The 13911-nt window shown below is 39.3% G+C and overlaps 1 long non-coding RNA gene across 1 annotated transcript; it reads right to left on the bottom strand.

Moving 5' to 3' along the window:
- Positions 1718-2274, bottom strand: LOC110264667. Its single transcript, XR_002350844.1, has 2 exons — positions 1941-2274; positions 1718-1855 (listed from the first exon to the last, which is right to left on the bottom strand). It is a non-coding gene; the product is annotated as an uncharacterized LOC110264667 (long non-coding RNA).

Here is a 13911-nt window from a genome sequence, read left to right as displayed (position 1 = left end):
TTTTGGTAAGTCGAAATTAAAATAGAATAATTCTTTTCTTTACTAAATAAAGCTCAAGTAATATAATTTTCCAAATTCAAAGCTTCTAAAATAACTTTTCAAATGAAACCTCAGATTTTTATAAAATTTCGGCAGCACCTCCCCTAAAACTCGGACTTAACCACCCTTACGGGTTCCCTCTTTCTCCACAAATCACCAGCCCTTTTCTCAACAAGTTTCAAACGGGCAATTCTCAATCAACTAGACATTCACAATTCATAATAATTAGCAAGTCAATCATACTCCACAATTCCAACTAATCCATCAATCCAACTCCAATCTCATCAATTCACAACTAAATTCATAAGTCATAAAATCCTTTCAAATTAAACTCAATCAATTCTCCATCCGTTCATTAGCAATTATCATAACAGATTCTCAATAATTATCTCATCATAATTCAATTTAAGAACTAACATCCTTTCATCAATTAAATTCAGAATTTCACCCAGTCATCATTTATTTAAAAGTAAACCAGTCTAACTTTAAAAACTCATAACTAATTATCCAAAACCATTCTTCAATCAGTCACCAACCAAATCCACTACTGTTACAATATATCAAATAACCAGCACATCATTCAATTCAATATAAATCCGTCAAAGATCAGAATTTTAGTCAATTTGCAACCATCAAGCAAACCAGCCTATGGCAATCAGCTCAACATAATCAAATAACAGGATTCTCAGTAATTCCAAACAATCAGAAAATCGGAAATAGTTACAGCCTCAAATCAAAATCAGTATCACCAGTTAATCATTCACCGCAACAAAACCAATCACAATTCAAACTCAATTCATCAATCATCAACATGTTAGTTTTTCTTTATAATTAACTCAACATATTTTAATTTAGTAAATAGCACCAGTTTAATCACCGTTCACAACCATATTTAATTCAAATCATAACTCAGAGAAATCACCACTTATAGCCACATTTCAACCAATTCCAACCCATCACAAGTTTATTTTATAGCCATTCCAATATGTTAAAATTCCAATCCAATATCAAATAATTCAAAATAACTTATTCAAGATCAGAATCTCAGCCAACTCATCATAAAAATCAGTAATTCAAAATACAATTCACAACCAAATTTCAACCAATTCAGCAATATCACATAAGATCAGAATTTCCAACAAATCCATCAAAATTAGCAAACCAATATCAGTCACAGCATTAACCAAAATTAATCTTGTCAAGTTAATTACTCACGATAACAAAACCTAGTAACATTCACAGCCATAAACTAAACTCAATAAACCAATTTAGAATATTATCTCAATACCAAACTTAATCCAAATTTTACAACTTCAAACCACTCTTATTCCTATCAATTAATCATATTTATGAATTATTTGCAATTACTCACTAAACCTCTTTGGCATTCATAAGTTAAAAGCTATTAATTTCAAATAAAATCCCCTACCTCGATTAGTTGAAATCACATAGATTAAACGTGGAAACTCCCTTCTCTTTTAATTTTTATGGCAGCAGCATTGTCAATCTCTTATGGCAGTGACGATGGTTGCAGTGAGACAAGGATTCGAATTGGGTAAGAATCAATAGCAAACATAGCTCTGGAAGATTCAAAACAATTCAAAGACCAAAATTGAATTAAAACAAGAACATGGCAATTAAAAATGACAAAATAAAACGTGCCAAATAGGTCAGAACCAAGGAGAAGAGCAAACCAGAATCAATGTAATAGGATTCGGAACCAACAGCAGCAACGGTGACATCAGTTCTCTCGGAGCAAGAACAACAACGATCTCAACATCAATTATGCCTTTTTCGAACAGTAAACCAGCAACGACTAAAACAGTAATCCATAATTCTATAATTAAGCCAGGAAGGAACAGAGGAACAAGATAAAAACAGAACAAGGTTTAAAGCGTTACAATTTCAAGAATAGGAGAATTGAAATCAGAACAAGGCTGGCGCTGTCTTCGACACTGGTGGCGGTGCACAACTCACCGGCGACTGAGGCAGCAACGTAGACAAGGCTTCCCCTCGGCGGTGAGAAGCGGTGGTGGCACGAGGCGGTGGTAACTCCGGCGACGACGGTTCAACCTCAGATTGATGGCGTCACGGGAAGCTTCAGCGGCGGCAAATCGGTGGCGACGGTAGCGCGAAACACCTCCCTTCTCTGTCGCGCCTTTGCTCTCTCTCTCTCACTCCACTACGAACCTCCGTTTTCCCTCAGCCCGACGGCGACGGCGACGGGAGGCACAGCGACGCTAGACGATGGCGATGGCGCAGCAGGACCCGACGAACAGAGTCGGCGACGGTGCTAAGCCCCCTCTGGTGATGCTCTTCCCTCTCTTCTCTCGGATCCCACTCTCTCTTTGTGCTTCTTTTTTAGTTCTGTGTGAATGAGTTTTGCGTTTAGGAAAGGAAAGGGGGGAAACTGGGGGTGCGGCTGAGTGGGGTGAGGGAGTTAGGGTTAGGGTTTCTGGGATTTGGGAATTAGGGTTTCTGATTCAATTTGGGAATTTGGGACTAGAAATTAGGATTTTATAAAATAATAAGGATAGGTATGAATAGATATTTTGATAAAATTGGAGGGTAGACTTATTTTAAAATCAAATATACTTTATTAAAAATATTTAAGAACATTATTTATCAACATATTGCTAAGTTCAATCAATTATTTCTAATTTACATTGTAAAATGAACAAGTTAATTATATTTTGTAAAGTACAATTTAAATTCAAATATCAATTTTCTAGATTAAATCATACAAATCTCTATTATTTTCCTATCTCTGAAACTTTAATTTCAATTTATAAAATAATTAATTATAATAATAAAAATTCTAATTAATTTAAACTTCAATTATCATGAAAATGTATTTAATTACCTTTAGTAAAATAATTTTCTTAAAATAAGATTATCAACAAATATAATAAATCACAAATAACTAATCATTTGATTTTCAAAAACTAGGGTTGTTACAAAACATATCTTAGTTACTGAGGAAGCTATTGAGGACATCCTCCGGCTCCAGCCTAAGTCAGATCAGCCTGACGGTTACCAAAAGGCTGAAGAGGATATGAGATACATGAGATTTGACTGGGATGCAGTCAAGCAGAGAATAGCCCTTGATCCTACTACCCCATAGGTCATGGGAAAGAACACAATGATGCCTAAGGGAATCAAGTTGATATATTTGAATGATGAGGCTCAGCTTTGGCAGCAGATCCTGAGTAACTACGTGATGCCGAGCACTCATAAAACAGAGGTGCCCGCTGCTATGATCACCCTCATCTGGTTTGTGATGGAGGGTACGGACCTATATCTTCCACGTTTCATCAGGTATTATATGGCTAGGGTCCATGTCAGAGGCACTCTCCCTTTCCCTTATCTGATCACCCAGCTAGGCCGCCGAGCTGACGTGCCTTGGGAGCTTGCTGATGAGAAGCCAACTGCTGCAGACTGCAAGAAGATCATTCCTCACAGCAGGAAGTTTCTGGCATTAGGGTACAGACCTCCTTTTCTCACTGCCTCAGGTGAGGCAGCCACATCCTCAGATGTCCCTTTTGCATCCACTGCTGCACCAGCCCCATCCACTGCACCTCCACCTGCTCCTGAGCCCATTTATCATCTGGTGTACCACCTCTTCGCACGCCTAGATCGTATGGAGCGTCGCCAGAAGTGACGCTATGAGCACCTAAAGTTGATGATCCGATCCGGCAGTGACATCCCCTCCGAGCCTGACACCGCTTCTGAGCCATCTGATGCGGAGACGGATGATCATGCAGAGGAGGCACATGCCCAGGCAGAGCAGGGAGGACCTAGGCAGGCTGCACCACACCATGAGGAGGCCCACTAGATCCAGGCTGCAGATCCAGAGATTCCTCTACAGACAGAGCCTCCGCTTCAGCAGGCAGCTCCTCCTACACTTACCGAGACTGCAGATCCTCAGCCTACCACATAGTCACTAGCAGCCCATCCTTCCGGAGATGACACTTCTCACACCCAGCCTGAGTGAGCATCGAGGACGATGCTATTATTTAAGTGTGGGGAGATCTCCATCTCTGGCGTACTTTATTTTGGTGAACCACTCTTCAGACACTCTTTTTATCCTATTTTGCTTATTTTTCTGTATTTTTATCTTTATCTTTATTTTTATTTCCTATCTATCAGTACTTGCACATTTTTCTGTATTTCTACAGTATTTCTGCATTTTGCACCTTAGTTTATATATTTACCTTAGATATTTAGTTTAGTCTAGTTGTAATTTTAGTTATTAAGTTGTGATATAGAATATATGGATCAATTAGTTTAGTTTACCCTTTTAGCATACGATAACATGGACTAATTGAAAATAAAAAGAGTAAACTAAAAACTTTAATATAACAGAATCACAACAATCCACACACTGTATATATATAGCAATAAATGATTGGTTAATTTACACAACATTTTTCAAGGAAGAACACTAAGATTTTAAGGGCCACCCTAAGATTCACATTGAGAATAATGGGAACTCTTGATTTCTACTTGCATGACATACATAACTGATATATGGTTTTTGAGCCAGAGAACACACAACCTGTGAGTTTTTGAGCTTATTTGTATGGTTACATTATTTAACCATAATTATTTCGTTCTTGTGTGTTCGCCCTTCTTTTTTATTCTGGTGATCTTTACTTTATTTTAATCTATATGTCCAATATAGAATATAGATACATATCAAGAGATGATTGAGGCCATTATTTGTTATTAGCTCACTTATCCCAAACAAGCTTACCTTTTACATTACCCTTGTTAGCCCCCTTGAGCTTTTAATCCCCTCTTGTTCTAGAATCACATTACTAGCCTTAAGCAGAAAAACAAATTAAAAAAAAATCCCAAGTTGAATCCTTGATTAGCTTAAGATAGAGATTGTGTATCCACCAAGTGTGGGGAAACACGGGAACATGGGTTGATAGGAAAGGATTAATTCAATAAAGTAATAAGGATTTTGGGAGCATGCTCATGTAAAACAAATTTAAAATTAAAATACCATGTGCATTGATATATGTTCTGTTTATGTTTCAAAAAAAATCTTTTTATAAAATAAATAGATAAATAAGGGGACAAAATTACCCCAACAATAAGTTTAGCGAATAAATCAATGCACATAAGGTGAAATTCAAGGTAAAGTTAGTACATGAGTATGTAATAAAGAAGTGGAAAAATTTGGGTATCTAAGTAAAGCATTTCAAATTATATGAAGTATATGTTAGGTGAGACCTTAGACTAATTAAGGATTCAACTTATAGCTCACTTAGCCTTATATATATACCCCTACCTTTACCTTGGCCCCATTACAACCTTTAAAAGACCTCATGATCTTTGTATGTCTGTATTCAATATTTGTTGATTGGTTAGATGAAGAACAAAGTTTTAGAAAGCAAGAATAGAAAAGAACAGAGTGATTAACCCCAAACACTGAGAGAATAGAGAGTAAACACAAATCTAGTGAGGGTTCAATAGCTCATCACCATATATCTCTGTTTAATTGTTAATTGTCTTGCAAGCTTATGAAATATTTTAACTCAACTAAATTGTGCAGGTGCTTTAACATGATCTAAGTTTGGCTATACATATATAATTCCTTGAAAATATGAATTTGATTAACCACATGTAAGCTCTATATATATAGGTGGGTGATAATTAAAATTGCATGATACATGTAGGTAGTTTGCATTTAGAATAGATTGCATTGCATGAGATTTCACCATTCTAACTTTACCCTTTCTCTTGGATTTAGCATGAGGACATGCTATTGTTTAAGTGTGGGGAGGTTGATAAACCCATATTTTATGATATAATTTGTGCTCAATTTAAGTGTTTCTATCAATTCTTCACCCATTTATTCATGTAAATTGCATGGTTTTGCTATTCCTTCCTTATTTTATGATATGTGTGAAAAACATGTTTCCTATGCTTTAAAAATATTAATTTTAATTATCCTTTATTACAATTCGATGCCGTGATTTGTGTGTTTAGTGTCTCAGATCTCATAAGGCAGGAATGGCTCAAAGGATAAAAAGGAAACATACAAAAATGGAAGGAAAACATAAAAATGGAGTTTTGAAGAAAAGGCAGTTATGCGAATGCATGGACGACGCGAACGCGTGCCTAGCACGAAAATGCAGCGACGCGAATGCGTGGATGACATGGACGTGCGCTCTGAGCAGAACACAAATGACGCGTATGGTGACAAGGAAAACTCCCAAATGACGCGAACGCGCGAGCCACGCAGACACGTGACAGATGCCACGTACAATAATCTGCAGAAAATGCCCCCAGCGATTTCTGGAACCTTTTTCTGCCCAAATCCAAGCCAGAAACATAGAATATAAGCCAGAGAATGGAGGAATCAAAAGAGAGACAAAGACAACATTCATAATTCATAATTTTAGGTTTTAGATGTAGTTTTTAGAGAGAGAGGTTCTCTCCTCTCTCTTAGAATTTAGGATTAGGATTTCTCTTATTTTAGGATTGCTTCTACAATCACAGGTTTAATGTTCCTTCAATTTACTTTCTACTTTTATTTATTCCAATGCTTTTACTTGTTAATGTTCCTAATTTAAATTATGAATTCCCATGTTAATATTTGAATTTTATTAATTAATATAAATTGAGGTATTTCATATTTGATTTTGCTTTATTTTATTTATGAATGCTTTCAATTCAATTTAGATTTATTTTCCCCTTTTGGCTTTGGTTAAGTAATTTATAATACTTGAGTTATCAAACTCAGCTGTTGTTTGAACATTGGAATTTGCTGATTGATTTGAATTCCAATAACTCTAGTCTTTTCTTAGGAATTGACTAGGACTTGAGGAATCAAATTGATTCATCCACTTAACTTACCTTCATAGTTAGAGGTTAACAAGTTGGGAGCAGAATCCAATTCTCATCACACCTGATAAGGATAACTAGGATAGGACCTAAATTTCTTATACCTTGCCAAGAGTTTTATTATTTATTTAAATTAATTCCTTACAATTTACTTTCTTGCCATTTACTATTCTTGCTTTTAATATTATACATTAAAAAAACCCAAAAATATACTTTTTCCATAACCAATAATAAATCACACTGCCCTGCAACTCCTTGAGAAGACGACCCGAGGTTTAAAAACTTCGGTTATAAATTTTATTGGGTTTTGTTACTTGTGACAACAAAAGTTTTTGTAAGAAGGGATGATTGTTTAGTTTAGAAACTATACTTGCAACGAGGATTTATTGTAAATTCTGAATCATCAATCTTCCGTTCTTCAAACACCGACGCGCGCGCATGGCTCACGCGAGCGCGTGGAATTGAGAAAAATTGCAGCGACATGTGCGCATACCTGACGCGTACGCATGACAAGGAAAATCGCTGAATGACGCGAACGCGTGGACGACGCGTACGCGTGACCTGCGCGATATGGATAATTAACAGAAAATGCTGGGGGCAATTTCGGGCCGCATTTTAACCTAGTTTTCGGCCCAGAAACACAGAATAAAGTAAGGGACATGCAGAGACTCATCACACATCCATACACATAAAAACACATTCAGATACATTGATATTAGGATTACTTTTAGTTTTAGATCTAAATCTAGATTTGCCTTATATTCATAGTTTATGCTTTTGCTTTGAATTTTGGATGTTGAAGAGTCATTACCTCCGTCGAAGTTACTACTTTAGTTTGTTTCCTTATTCCTTTACTCTTTTCAGTTGATCATTGACCCTATTCAGATAAGTACGTTGCATTTTGGATTTATTAATATATAGAGTTACCTTTACTTTTAATTAATTATTAATTCTCTATTTTATTTTATTTCATTTATTATGTCTTCTTATATTTTTATGAGTATAATATGCATGTCAATGGAGTAATTTTTCTACTTGACATAGGGGCTGATTAAGAGGAGACACATGAGTTGGAAGGCTCAAGTGTCGATTAAATTGAACGTTGTTGGCTAGTTTTGTATTTACTAATGCTAGACCTTCCTAAGGGAGAGGACCAGGATTTGCGAATAAGGGTTAGCTTAATCACTTGACTTTCTTTGTTTAGTAAGGGTTAACTAAGTGAAAACAACAACCTTTTTAACACTACACTTAAGAGATCCCAACAAGGATAGAACTTCCAATTAATCATTCCCCGAGTCAAGGCTTTTTATTTAGAATATCAATAATTATTCTTAGTTTATTTTTATTGCTCTAATTTAAAATTATTCAATTTCTCATCATTATTCAATTCTCAAAACTCTTAGAAAATTCCAAGTTAATAAAATAGCACCCTTTCCTGCAACTCATTGGGAGACGACCTGGGATTCATACTCCCAGTATTTTTAATTCTAATTTTTGTGACAACCCTTTTTAAATTGGTGAGGCGGATTTTAGCTGGTTAAGAACTGTACTTGCAACACATTTCGTTTATTAATTTCTTAGCTGGTCAGTTTCGGCCACCCATCAATTTTTGGCACCATTGCCGAGGAGTTGTAATAGTGTGCGAATTTATGGGTTGGAATTTATTTACTTGCATTTTATTTTTTTTTATTACCATGAGCTGTACGTTCCTTTCATTGAATGACGCCTTCACTGCCTGATCAGAGCTTAGCCGCTTTTGATCCTAGAATTGAAAGAACTCTTTCACGTATTAGGTGAGCTCGGCGTCGGTTAGCCTCTGGAGGATTACCCTCTAGGAGGCAGGAGCCCCAGATTTTACCCTGCAAGCATATCAAGCGCGTCATCCAGATCTAGCTACAGATTTTGAACAGAAGACGTCGCTAATCAACTTGATACCCAAGTTTCATGGCTTTCCTGCTCAGGAGCCCATAAAGCACCTCAAGGATTTCCATACAGCCTGTTCTACTGTTAGGCATCATGGTGCAGATGAGACTACTATTCTGCTAATCGCCTTCCCATTTTCTCTTGAGGGAAAGGCGAGGGAGTGGTATTACACTCAATCGGAGGCAGTAGTTACCAATTGGGACACGCTCAGGAGGGAGTTCCTGGACAAATACTTTCCAGCTGAAGTTACAGATAGACTGTGAAAGGAGATCTCCTGCATTATCCAAGGAGAATTAGATACCCTCTACGAATACTGGGAACGTTTCAGGAACCTCTTAGAGTCATGTCCCCACCACAAGATTGATGAGATGGTGTTGAGCAGTTACTTTACTCAAGGAATGAAGCCTCAAGATAAAACTACATTAGATGCTGCAAGTAGTGGCTCTCTGAAGAAGTACAAGACAGCGACAAAAGCGTGGCAGCTGATCACTGATCTAGCTGAATCTACCCGGAACACTAGACATAGGACCAACCATCCTAGAACTGTTGCGGAGGTGTCCTCTAGTGGTGAGACTGCTGCTTTCACTAAAGCTCTGGGAGAGGTGACCAATCTACTGAAGCAGATAAATCTGAATCAACAACAATCTCATCCTTCCTCACCCCAACATAGTCAACAACTGGTTCCTCAGAGGGTATACGGGATATGTGCTGATTATAGTCATTATACTGATGAGTGTCTACAGCTCCAACAAGAGGACAACACCTTGGCATCTTCTCACAATTTCTATGACCGCCCAAATCAATGCTCCTATCAACAAGGCGGCAACTACAACCAAGATGGGAACTATAACCAAAGTTGGCAAGACAACTCCAACCATGGCTGGAGAGATAATTCTAAACCATGGCTGGAGGGACAAATATAACAGAGAAGGCAGAGACAACTAGGGAAATCAAAGGTGGAATAATAACAACAACAGACAGCAGAACCAGAACCAACCTTACAGAGCGCCTCACCTAAGGCAATCACAAGCACCTCAGAATAACCAACAACAGACCCCTCAAAACACTTACCCCTCCTCTTCTAATGATGAGTTGCTTCAGTCCCTTGCACAAGGACAAAAGACCATGGAAAGTACACTTAACAGTCTAACTTCAGCTATACAAGCTCTCGTCTCCCAGATGGGATCATCGAATACTTCTAACACTCAACCTGCAAGCTCCAGTGGAATTCCCTCTCAACCCTTACCCAATCCCAAGGGTGGCATCAATGCCATCACTTTGAGGTCCAGAACCACACTTGAAGAGAGGAATCTGGAGGAGCCAAGCCCACAAGATATTGAAGAAGAAGATGAAGACATGGTTGAAGTGAAGGATGTTGAAGAGGAAGATGAAGTGCAAGACATGGTTGAAGAAAAAGCAGCTCAACCGAAGAGTGGAAAACCCAAGCAAGCTAAAACTATAAGAGACGCCATTCCTATCCCATTTCCACACCTTGCAAGGAAGTCCAGAAAACAGATGGAACTTAATCTTAAAATGGTAGAAATCTTCAAAAAGGTTGAGGTAACTATTCCCCTTTTTGATGTTATTCAGCAAGTACCTAAATATGCAAAATTTCTAAAGGATCTGTGCATACATAAGGATAAGATTAATGAACTAGAAAATATTCCTTTAGGTAGTTCCATATTTGCTTTAATGGGGTGACCCAGGACCATGCATGGTTAACTATACCATTGGGGGTGTAATATTTTCTGACTGCATGTGTGATTTTGGAGCATATGTTAGTATAATGCCTTTGTCCATATATGATGCTTTAAGGCTCCCTCCTTTAAAAAGGTCGGCAGCTCGTTTTGTGTTAGCAGATAAGAGCATTATTAAAGTGGCTGGAATTGCTGAGGACGTGCTGGTGAGCATTAAGGGCTCACATTTCCCATTGAATTTTATATCCTGGAGATGCCTTAAAATAACTCAGGGAAGCTGTTCATATCCTGAGTCAAGCTGTCCAACCCGGGATGTTTAGCGACAAGCCAACCTACCCCTTCAGGTCAAACTATCCGACCTCTTCACAAAGAGCTCGGACAAAATGCCACAGAGGCCCAAGAAGGCCCAAACGAAGGAACACAGCCCAATCCAAAGGCAGCCCAAGCCTACAGAGAGAAGGGCGGTTCCCTTGAAGATATCACCCAAAGATAAGATAAGATAAGATAACTAACTTATCTTATCTAAAAAGGTCACTTCTCACCATTATAAATACACTGGAGCACCCAGGTATAACTCATACTCTGATTCTACTAAAAACCTGTATAATACCCATGCTAACTTAAGCATCGGAGTCTCTTGCAGGTACCACCACCCTCCGGTGACGAAGGATCAGCATCACCAACAAGTCCAACAAGTCAGACATGGCGGCTCCGGCCACCACCCACAAGTCGGACACATCAGCACCGACCAGCACAGAAGATCTCGTCCGAGATCGACCTACAGTTTCAGGTAAGCCTCGGAACATTGGCACCGTTGCCAGAGAACCTGGAAGTCATCCCACCATCATGGCGGACAACCATGACAACGACCACGATTCAGATCTAGAAGATAGAACGCCGCACAAGAATGCAGACACTACACCAAAAGATACTCCTCAACCTAACAAAAACGGCAATTCACCAACTATGGAAGCCATAGAGGCACTCCAGGATCGCTTGAAACATCTAAAAAAGGGGCGGAGCATCAACGGGAAGCTGAGAAAAACCTACAAAGGGAAATAAGACAACGCCGCGAGTTAAAGGACAAATTCCTAAAACTTGAAGCAGATCTCAAGGCCAAAAATATTCGATCCGATCACGAAGACGGCTCCCACAAAAAATCAAGACCCATTCACCAAGGAGATCATGAAAGCTAAAAGTCCCAAAGGACTTCAAAGCTCCCGACGTGATCCCGTACGATGGCACATCGGATCCAAGCCATCATCTTAGCAATTTCAGAAGCAGGATGTATCTCACTGACGCCTCGGATGTTATTTGATGCAAAGCCTTCCCGACTACTCTAACAAAGCATGCCTAGACACGCAAAGTCTGCCAACAGAAGCAGCTATCATGGGTCTCATTAATGGCCTGCGAGAAGGACCTTTCAACCACTCAATATCCAAGAAGCACCCAACATCTCTAAAGGAAGTTCAAGAAAGGGCGAAAAAATATATCAATATGGAGGAGAACTCCCGATTGGGAGACAGCTCAAAAACCAGATTCTGCTAACCCACCACAGGACAAGGATAAAGAGTTCAGGAAGAAAGAAGACCAACCCACTGAGAAACCTATCTCTTGTGGATGTTTAACGAGAAATACGCAACACTGAGAAGATCTCACCACATCGCCCAATCAAAAGCATAAAGGAGAAAGAGGTCGGACGAGTTGAAGATCCACCTCACAACAAAGAGGTCGGACGAGTTAAAGGTCCACCTCACACCAAAGAGGTCGGGCGAGTTAAAGGTCCACCACACACCGAAGAAGTCGGACTAGTGGAACATCCACCTCACACTAAAGAGGTCGGACAAGTTGAACGTCTACCTCACCCCCCCTAAGAGACGCGTTCATATGATAAATAGAGGATTCGCAGGAGGTTCGATCTCCAAATCATCTTGCAAAAGACACCTCAAAGAGGTATATTAAGGAAGGGAGAGAGGTTTGAAAAGGACAACGGAATGCGAACAAGCCTTTCGAGATTTAAAAAATTCTTGGGGCAACCACCCATTCTCACCAGACCCCGGGAAAGTGAAAAACTCATATTATACCTCGTAGTGGGAAGTCGGGCAATAGCCTCAGCACTAGTCAGAGAAGACGAAAGTGGGCAACAACCCATCTACTTCATCAGCAAAGCTCTACAAGGGGCCGAACTAAACTATCAAAAGATAGAAAAAGTTCGCCTACGCCCTCGTACTCACCTCTCAATGACTCCACCCATACTTTCAAGCTCACACTATCAGAGTTCGGACCAACCAGCCCATAAAAGGCATCCTATAGAAAATAAACTTAGCTAGAAGAATCCTACAGAGGACAGCTCGGATAATTCGGGGGACCCTGGACAAAACCAGAGAACATCTCAGACAATTCAGGGGACCCTGGACAAAAAAAGAAAATAGCTCGGACAAATCGGGAAAAATAAAGTCCAACACATAGAATGCCCGAGCTGATGCATTTTCAAAACCAGCCAGCACCAACAACTCGGACAAAATCGGGGAAAATAAAGTCCGACACATAGAATGCCCGAGCTGATGCATTTTTAAAACTAGCCAATACCAAACCAGGGGGCAATAATAGAAGCTTCATCCAGGCTACATTACAAGACCACAACAAGTCGATCTCGAAGGCGGTATAAGGAATGTACTCAGGGTCAGCCATAGTAACGCGCATTAAAACTATGAAATCCAGCCAATCAGACATGCTATCCGGGATCTTAGTAGACATCTCAAAGACATAAGTCGACTATGGGGTTACTACCAAACAACTCGGGCAAATAAGAAAACAACTCGGACAATAATAGCAAAATATCAAGTGACAGACGTGGCAGTAAAAGGGAAACCCCAGGACTCACACGAAAGTCCAGGGGCACCCTTTGGAGGCAACAACAGGGCAAGAACACAGAAAAAAGAAGTCGACAATCTATACCAAAACAGTCCGAACACCTCTCAAACAAAAGGTCAAAACAAAAGCTAGAACTTTTGTACAAAAGGAGTCAGGTAACGATGAAAAGAAACAGGAACAGCAACCAAACCCTAAGCAAAGTACACATTCTTCTCAAAGGCGATTGACAAAAGAAAAGTGACAACAAACGATCAAAGATGCAAACTTTTTGTAGAAAGAACCAAAGTTCTTCTGAGCAAATACAAAGTCAAAGCCTTACATCAAAAGCATGCCAACTTCCCTATAGCCCCACTTGAAGAGCTCCCACAAGTCCTATGGGCATATCGAACAACCCCACACTCCACTACAAAGGAATCACCCTTCCGATTAGCTTACAGAATGGAGGCAATGATCCCAGTGAAGGTCAAAGAAGGATCGCCCAGAGTGATCTACTACAATGAAGAGGCCAACTCCCAACCTC

This window comes from Arachis ipaensis, chromosome B07 (assembly GCF_000816755.2).
Source record: "Arachis ipaensis cultivar K30076 chromosome B07, Araip1.1, whole genome shotgun sequence".
NCBI classification, from domain to species: Eukaryota; Viridiplantae; Streptophyta; class Magnoliopsida; order Fabales; family Fabaceae; genus Arachis; species Arachis ipaensis.
Note: the sequence above shows the minus strand (reverse complement) of the source record. Positions and strands in the feature narration are given on the sequence as shown.